Below are 9,620 nucleotides of genomic sequence, written 5' to 3' on the forward strand. Positions count from 1 at the left end.
TAGGCAATATCCACGGCACCACCTTGATCCAACACTTTTGTGACATAGTCAAAGAACTCAATGAGATTAGTCTGACACGATTTGCCTTCAGTAAAGCCATGCTGATTTGGGTCCAATAAGTTATTGTTTTTTAGATGCTGATTTATCCTCTTTTTGAGTAGAGTCTCCATCATTTTAACTACAATTGATGTCAAGCTAACTGGCCTGTAGTTTCCAGCTTCTTCTCTACTGCCCTTCTTGTGGATAGGCACAACACTGGCCATTCTCCAATCCTCAGGAACATCTCCTGTTAACAGGGATTGGTTAAACAAATCAGTCAGGGGGGTAGCAATGACAGATCTGAGTTCTTTAAGAACTCTGGGATGGATGCCATCTGGACCCATTGCCTTATTTATCTTTAATCTTTCAAGTTCTTCTAAGACATCGGCTTCTAAGATCACTGGAGCTGAATCCGTACAGCTGGAAGCAATGCTATATCCCTCTATAGTATTATTTTGTAAGGTGTCCTTTGAGAAAACTGAACAGAAGTAGCTATTGAAATGGTCAGCGATCTCCTTATTCCCATTAATGCATGTATTATTCCCGGTACTAAGCTTTGTGATGCTGCAGTTTTTCTTCTTCCTATCACTAATATATCTGAAGAAGGTTTTATCCCCCTTCTTTACAGATTTTGCTATTTCTTCCTCTTTTGAGGCTTTAGCAGCATATATTATCTGTTTCGCCTCCTTCTGTCTCATTTTATACACCTCTCTATCAGCTATACTTCCAGACTCTTTATACCTCCTATAGGCAGCCTTTTTTTCATTGACTATAGCCCTTACATCATTGCTAAACCATAGCGGTTTCTTCTTCCTTTTACCTTTAGTTACTTGCTTTACATAAAGTCTTGTGGCTTTTAAGATGGCCTTTTTTAATACAGTCCACTGGGTGCTCGCTCCTGCCATTTTATCCCTCCCCTTTAATTCATTATTTAAATATTCCCCCATTGCATTAAAATTTGTTTTTCTGAAATCCAATACTTTGGTTGCAGTATAGGATTGCTCACAATCAGTTTTTACCTCAAACCACAAACATAGATGGTCGCTGCAACCTAAATTTTCTCCCACCTTGACCTCTGAAACCCGATTCCCATTTGTAAAAACTAAATCTAGAATATTCTCCCCTCTAGTTGGTGTCTTAACTAGCTGTGCCATAGCTGCTCCTGTAAAGGCCTCTACTATATTCTTACTTTTGCATGTAAGGGCACTGGGGATATTCCAGTCAACATCAGGCATGTTGAAATCACCCATAACCACAATATCTCCCTTTACTGCCATTAGGGTAATCTCATCCACCATCTTGTTGTCATGTTCCTCAGATTGCCCTGGAGGCCTATAGATCACCCCAATTCTAATGACAGAACCGTCTTTATTTTGCATGCAAATCCAGAGGGTCTCCAGATCTTTACATGTATTTTGAATTAGTATTGTTTTTAGACTTTCTTTAACATAAATGGCTACTCCACCTCCCCTTCTCTCTATTCTATCCTTCCTATACAGTGTATATCCTGGTATGGATATTTCCCATTCATTGGAATCCTTAAACCATGTCTCAGTTATGGCAACCAGATCCAAATTATCTCTAGATATTATGGCCATTAACTCACAGAGCTTGTTGCTCAAGCTTCGAGCATTCGTGCACTGTGCATAACTCACAGTGAAAGAAAGAAAATCCCTAACCTAGTGGTTCTCAACCTTTGTAATGCCGCAACACCTTAATACAGCTCTTCATGTTGTGGTGACCTCCAACCATAAGTCTAGTGCCAATTCTCCCAAAAGATCTTTAACCTGATTAGCAGGAAGGTCAGAGGGACACCCCCACTGTAAATGCCTGATTGGTCATATTGTGAAAATATGTTCCAAGGCGCCAGAATAGACACTTTAGTTCCTAACACCATGGGAAATTTATTTTTTCCCGTGGTTTTAAGCGATCCCTGTGAAATGGTCATTTGACCCTTCAAAGGGGTCCTGACCCCCAGGTTGAGAACCACTCACCCAATAAATCATATTAACACACAAGGCCTCTTATACAAAAGAGAATCATGTTGGGATAATCTTGAGTTTCTTTCTCACCTCTCTTTTCTTTCTCAGAGATGACCTAGTGTTTACAAAATTGCACTTCCATTCCTCCTTATCTCTCCTACGCAACTGCTTCAGATCAACTGTTACCAATTGGCTAAAACTGTATCTCCCTCCTCACAGAAATGTTATCCTGATGGAAAAGGAACAAAGGGACTTAACTGAAAAATAATGCCCTCTCAATCTCAGTGAGCAGTCCACTTCCATCCAGCAGGCCAGTATATGAAGCATTAAGAATTGTCTGGTTTTTAATCTCCTTCTGCATCCCCTATTCTTTCTGTATCAAATAGAATAGAATAGAATAGAACAGAATAGAACAGAATAGAATTCTTTATTGGCCAAGTGTGATTGGACACACAAGGAATTTGTCTTTGGTGCAGATGCTCTCAGTGTACATAACAGAATATACATTTGTCAAGAATAATGAGGTATCTTTGAATATCATGAGGCTGTTGGTGAGAACCATTTATCTTTTATTATGGAAGTTGTTCTGAGAACAGACTTCAATTAGAAACTGAAGTGCTATAAATAACAACTCATTTTAAAAAGAAGCAAAAATTTCATAAACTCCAAAATGAAATAAAAAAATTTAATAAATCATTTTTATGTCTTTTTCTGTCTCCCTTTTATACCCAGTTTTGTGCCAGACCTCTCCTTTTTTTAAATAACTTGTTTCGGAGCTCTGGGTCAAGAACCATTCTCTCTCCCTCTCTATCTCTCTTGCACTAGTATAACTTCAACATCCTAGTTCCATTGAGAGGGGTTGACTTCTTTATCTTTTCAAAAACAACCTAGTATCTTAGTTTGGCTAGTGTGTAGATAATTTTATTTTTATTTTTTTTCCTAAGTAAATGAAACAGGCAATTTTAAACATTTTTGCAGGCTTCATCCAAGACCCAGATGGAAAACTGTGAAAGCTAGATTTTGAGGGCACCGAGGCTGACAGCTTCTCAAGCAGGAGGCTTCATCCAACTTGTTTGAAGCTCATATTTGTACAGAGGTCTCTATTAAGAATCCCAAACTACTTTAATCCATCCTGGAGATCTGTTTCAAGCTCTAAAAATAAAGAACATGACAGCTATTTAACAAGGGACAGGGCAGAGTGTCGTTGTCTCTTACAAACTGCAAGAGAAGCTTTAAAGCAGAGGCCTTCAAATTTGGCAACCTTAAGGCTTATGAACTTCAACTCCCAGAATTCTCCAGACAGCTATGCCAACTGGCTGGAGAATTCTGGGAGTTGAAGTCCACAAGTCTTAAAGTTGCCAAGTTTGAAGGTCTCTGCTTTAAAGCATAGAAGAGGGTAGTCACTCAAACAAGAGTGTTAACCAAGATGAAATTACAAATTATATCTCATCTGATGGAAAGCATAGTAGCCATTTGATAAGAAGTGCCACAAGAATCTGCTCTGTTGTCCCAAACATCGATGAGGAGACTCACACGCACACACCCCAAAAAAGGGAAACAAATCCCAGGAAAGGGATCAAGAAGAAGATAATATAAACACAGGATACCACGTTTCAGAAGAATTGCAGTCCTGATCCAGGTAACCAATGAGCCAGGGCAAAACTGGGGGTGCTCATTTAATGCCATCATTTTTGAGACTTTTGGAAGCATTTATTTTAATTTTATTTTATTTTTATTATTTTTATTTTATTTTATTTTATTATTTTGTTTAATTTAATTTTATTTATTTTTTATGCCGCCCTTCTCCTTAGACTCAGGGCAGCTTACAACATGTTAGCAATAGCACTTTTTAATAGAGCCAGCATATTGCCCCCACAATCCAGGTCCTCATTTTACCCACCTCAGAAGGATGGAAGGCTGAGTCAATCTTGAGCCGGTGATGAGATTTGAACCGCTGACCTACAGACCTAGTCAGCTTCAGTAGCCTGCAGTACAGCACTCTACCTGCTGCGCCACCCCAGCTCTGTAATTTGTAATTGGGTAGAGTTATTTAGGCCAGAGTTCTCCAACCTTTCTAGCTTTATTGCAGGGGAAGGAAATGACTTCATATGAGTGGCAGGCAGGCATGCTGTTTGAATAAATGGAGCTCACACACACACACACACACACACACACACACACACATTCACATGCTTACACAAGGCCTGGTAGTAGGCCATTGTATCCTGCCACATACCTCCCAGCGGCCGGTAGAATCCAGAGTTGGCCTTGGCAGGGTTCCTTTGGCCAGTGTCGGCTGGTGGGACCACGTGGGAGAGCCTTCTTGGTGGCGGCTCCAGCTCTGTGGATACAACCTCCCTCTGAGATCTGCATGATCCTCATCCTCCTGGCTTTCCGGAAGGCTGTAAAAACATGGCTTTTCCAGCAGGCCTGGAGCCACTGAATGGCTCCATCTTATCACACTTGTATGAATGAGTGGTTTATAATTGTTGTATTGTTTGACTGGTTTTTTATATTGCTGAATGTGTATAGAAACATAGAAACATAGAAGACTGACATCAGAAAAAGACCTCATGGTCCATCTAGCCTGCCCTTATACTATTTCCTGTATTTTATCTTACAATGGATATATGTTTATCCCAGGCATGTTTAAATTCAGTTACTGTGGATTTACCAACCACGTCTGCTGGAAGTTTGTTCCAAGGATCTACTACTCTTTCAGTGAAATAATATTTTCTCACGTTGCTTTTGATCTTTCCCCCAACTAGATCAAAAGTATCTTTCCCCCAACTAGATCAAAAGTATCTTAAACTAAGGATTTTATAAATTGTTTTTTACTGTTTTATATTGCTATTTCTAGTGTTTTATGTTGCTGCTAGCCACCCAGAGTCCATGAGGAATTGGGCATCATGCAAGTCGCAGTAATAAATAATAAATAATAAATGGCCCTGGAATTATGGACCTCGGATTTAGGCCATCAATTCCAATCCTCTGCTAAGCAAAAATCCACACAAAGCAACACATAAAGATACAGCACATAAAGATATATCCCCTAATAATATAGAAGGCTGTCCTTAAAAAAAAAATTTGCCCTTGAAAATAAAGGCAAGACTGCATCTCTTTGTCTAGTTCCCTTTCTCTATCCCCCACATGCAAGACATCAAGTCATCACCATCATATAAAATGCAGTGTTGTGCCTAGCCTCTCTGATTCACAGTCAGCTATACATAAGAGTCTTCTGTTATACATCTGCTGTCGTGGTGCACATTTCTGCACTTTTATGAGTTGACTCAGTATTTGTACTGCTGCCTCATAATTGCACTGAAAACATCCCTAGCTCTACCACTCCGTAAAATGGTAGCAAAATATTTGATAGCAAAATCAGCAACGCCCACCACTTTCCTCTGTTGCCTTCTGGCAATACGGAACTTTACTGTCTCCATAGCAGTGGGTAGTACTGGCATCCTTAAAAAAAAGAAGAAATAAATGCATGAGTATTTTTTCCCCATGGGTGAGTCCTTATGTTATTCCCATGTTTTTTTCTGTTGCTGAAAAAACTGGACAGCTACTTTGAAAATGGAAACATTACCTATTGCAAATGATTCCCTCTACTGTATCTCCAAATTGAAAGAGTAAACACATATTGCAACAAAGATGAAACTTTAGAGAGAAACAAGTTCACAGTCAATCTAATCTTAGCATATTACATAACCCTTTCAACATTAGTCTAAGAGTATATACACTCTCAGTTTTAAAAGAGTTCTCCTGTGGATCTCTTTTTGCACTTTCATTGACGAAAGGATTATTTTTTGAAAATTAAAATCTTACCTAGTTCTCCCTACTTGCAACAAATCTGTTGTTGCAACAGAGGGATAACAGATGCAGTGTTAATGTTGTTGAACCAGGTCTCTACACTATGTGATGTTCCTAATCTCTTACACAAAGATCAATCTTATTAGCAAATAGCCACTTAATTCTTAAAAGCCTTTGTAAGCATGATTATTGGAGCTCTGTGTTCATGCATTTTCAGTGCATTGACAATTGCTTATATGTGCCACACACACACACACACACACACACACACACACACACAGAAGCATTTTATGCTTCAGCTTTGATGTTTGAAGTCACTTGCTCAATTATTATAAAAACCCTTCTTCATTGATAAACATGAACGAATCCCTTTATATCAGGATATAACTTTGAGATAAATGTTGGAAGCAAGCAGGATCAATTTTTTTTGTGTGCTTTATGAAGTTCTCAACAGCTCCTTGATGTGACTCTTGCTGTCAGTCAAGGAACTTCTGGCACTCCAGAAACTGGATGTGATTTTAATACTGGTAAATGAGTAAAAAAACCAGAAAAGTTATAAGGGATGGGAATTACCGAGGGATACATTGACTTCCCCCAAATTTGTGCTTTCCAGATGTGTTATGCTACAAGCCCCATAATTTCCTACTCTGGTCATCCTATCTGAAAACATTAGAGATTCTGTCTGAGATGGAACATTGTTCCATATGAAATAGAATTTGGATTTTGAAAACAAGGGAACCATTATTCACTGTATCAATGAAAACAAAGGCACTGTATAGGAAAAGTATCCATGTAAGAATCTCCTGTGGCATCCTCCAAAATGGATAGCCAATACACACCAATATAAACAGTGGCAATGCATATACCATATAAACCAAACCTGCCTAACCAAGTCTTAAAGAATGTAGAATGGCTAGTATTTATGAAATCTTAAACATGCAACCTTCATCTTTAGATGTAACAGGTTTTTGATAGGTCCTGATCTGTCTAACAAGGAGAGACAAGAAGCAGTTAGTTAGGCAAGTTCAGCATGGTAGCTGCTTACATTCTGAGTTAGTTTATCACTATCAAGCCCTGCTGAAAAGCTTTTATTCTGATCCAGTATTTCATAGCCAGAAGGAAAGCCAAAACATTTTCAAAAGTCATAAAAATGGTCTCACAACATTTGATGCAAGACATTTGGCCAAAAGTAACTATTTATGGAAATAAAGCATTATGCTGGTAGGTCTCAAGTTTCACAAATCATAAAATTAAGAACAATGATGCATAAAAATAAAACATAACAAAATCTGGTCTTATTACCTCTTCAGGATGAATCAGTTTCAAAAAGTATTTTGAAGTGAGATGGAAAGAAAGCTATTTTAAAAAAATAAGGCAGATGAAACTGGATTTCACTCATTTTACTGTTTTGCTGATTTATACTCAAAGACTATTGAAGGCAACTGAATTATGGTTCCTATCAAGTTTCTCTGTTTTCTAATTTATTATTTCATATTTTTTGGAATCTTGGTAAAACTTGCAATTTAAAAAGAACAGCATAAAGATAGTCAAATCAGCATCTACAAAGAGTACCTTGGCTTTCACTGAAGAAATTGAGTTCAAACTTCTTCTGGGACAATAGCTGATAGTCTGGGTCAGGGTTAGGAAAAGTTGGCTCTTCTATGACTTGTGGACTTAACTCCCAGAATTCCTGAGCCAATCATGCTAACTCAGGAATTCTGGGAGTTGACGTCCACATGTCATAGAAGAGCCAACTTTGCCCACCCCTGGTCTAGATCACTAATACTTGAACCAAGTGACTTAGAAATTAACTTGAAGCGAAACTGTTGTCAATTTATCAAAATAAAATTAGTCAATATTGAAAGAATTTAAAAGTTTGATGGAAAATATTATTCAGTATTATGTCAGGTTCAATAAAGAAATCCATTTGACTTCTCTAGGTAAAAATTTGAACTGCTTTAATTGGAAAGGTCCTGTCCTGAATGTCCATCACAAAAAGCCTACAGGAATGGGTTTGAAGCAATGTAAATCAAGTTAGAATACTGGAATGTCAACTTGCTTTTGTCTACCTCTTAATAGAGCAATAGCAACACTCAATCTTTTACAAGACCAAAAACATGGTTAACTTATCATATACTGGGTCCCTCACTGACCAAATTGAATTACATACAATTATATTCACATCTAACCAGCTACTGCTTGTGGCAACTACGAAATATATATAAAGGATATTCTGATATTTTATTCTCCTCAAAAATGTGTCAACTATGTGGATCTAGATGTATTAAATTTTAAAATGAATTATATAAAGGTGTTTAAGATCTCACAAGATTCGGTTGTTTCTGCTGCAACTAATTCAGTTACTCTTACACACTAAAAAGTTGTTAAAATAACAATCTACTATTTTACATTACAATATAAATAGTCTAGTTAGCGACATGAATCAAGGTAATCTACATATTGCAAAAAAACCAAGGTAAATGAACAATTCTTACCTAGGAGGCCAACATTTGCAATCAACATCTTTAATATTCAATCTCCACAATACTATCTCTGTTCTGCCACCTGGTGTTGATTTAAGAGAACCTCTTCACAATTTAAAATACATGTTTAAACAGAAAGCAAATATCGTACTTCACATGTTTTTTTAAAAGTTTTCGAATCCATCCACTTTGTATATAATAAAATAAATATGAAGACTACCCGAGCTATAATAGGTTGTACAAGTATCAATTGTTTTAGCCCACATATACTGTACACATAAATTTTAATTTGCAAATGAAGTTGTAGATTTAAAATTAACACTAGGGCAAAATTTACATTTATTTATTTATTTATTAGTTGGACTTGTATGCCGCCCCTCTCCGAAGACTCGGGGCGGCATACAAGTCATGTCAACATGATTTCACACACCAATTGCTAACTGCTACTAACTAATGATTAATTGCAGTTTTGGCTTCAAATACTACTGAAGGAAAAATATCCAATGTAAGTAAAGTAAAAATACATCCATTCATTAAGTCATCCTAGTAATGAAATGAAACCAAACATAGCCATTTTATATTACTTTATGTATTTTGCTATACATTTGGGTTTGTTGGACTAAAACAGTTGGATTTTATTGCTGTTCATGTGATAAATAGCAACCCATATCTATCTTTTCAACTATTCCGTAGACCAAAATGTGGGAGAACTCCCATAAGGTTATTTGTTTCCCATAAACTTCAAGAAAGGGAAAATAGATATTCAGTTAAGACCATGAATTGAACAAGAGAACTCATTCTCATGTGCATTGGAAAGAGGACACTAAAAAATGAAAATAAACAACCTGAAAAATGAATCTCTTTGCACAACAGCAGTGGGAACACTCTCTACTAATCAATCATAATGTGTTCTTACACAATCTAAAGATCTTCTGGCAAGATATGAAGATATGGCCAATCTGAGAGCAGAAACAGGCATTTGAGAGCAATTTATAACACATTTTGGAGAACTTCTATACATGCTCAGTAATTTTCATTCTTAAATATCCAGGAGACATTATTTCTACAGAACAATGAAGGGTCACAAAAATTAAATGTTCTATTTACTAAAAATAGAAACCAAAAGGAAAGAAAAATTAATGTAAGTTCCAGAATTTTCTTAACACATTTCACCATTACAATATTTTACTATAAGTTTGGTAGCATTTTCATTTGAACAAAAATTCATAGAATTGTATTGTTTGCATGACTATTTGGCCTGTGTTGACCTGATGAGAAAATATTTCTTACAAAGAACCATATT

Source organism: Erythrolamprus reginae, chromosome 3 (genome assembly GCF_031021105.1).
Source record: "Erythrolamprus reginae isolate rEryReg1 chromosome 3, rEryReg1.hap1, whole genome shotgun sequence".
In the NCBI taxonomy this organism is placed as follows: Eukaryota; Metazoa; Chordata; class Lepidosauria; order Squamata; family Dipsadidae; genus Erythrolamprus; species Erythrolamprus reginae.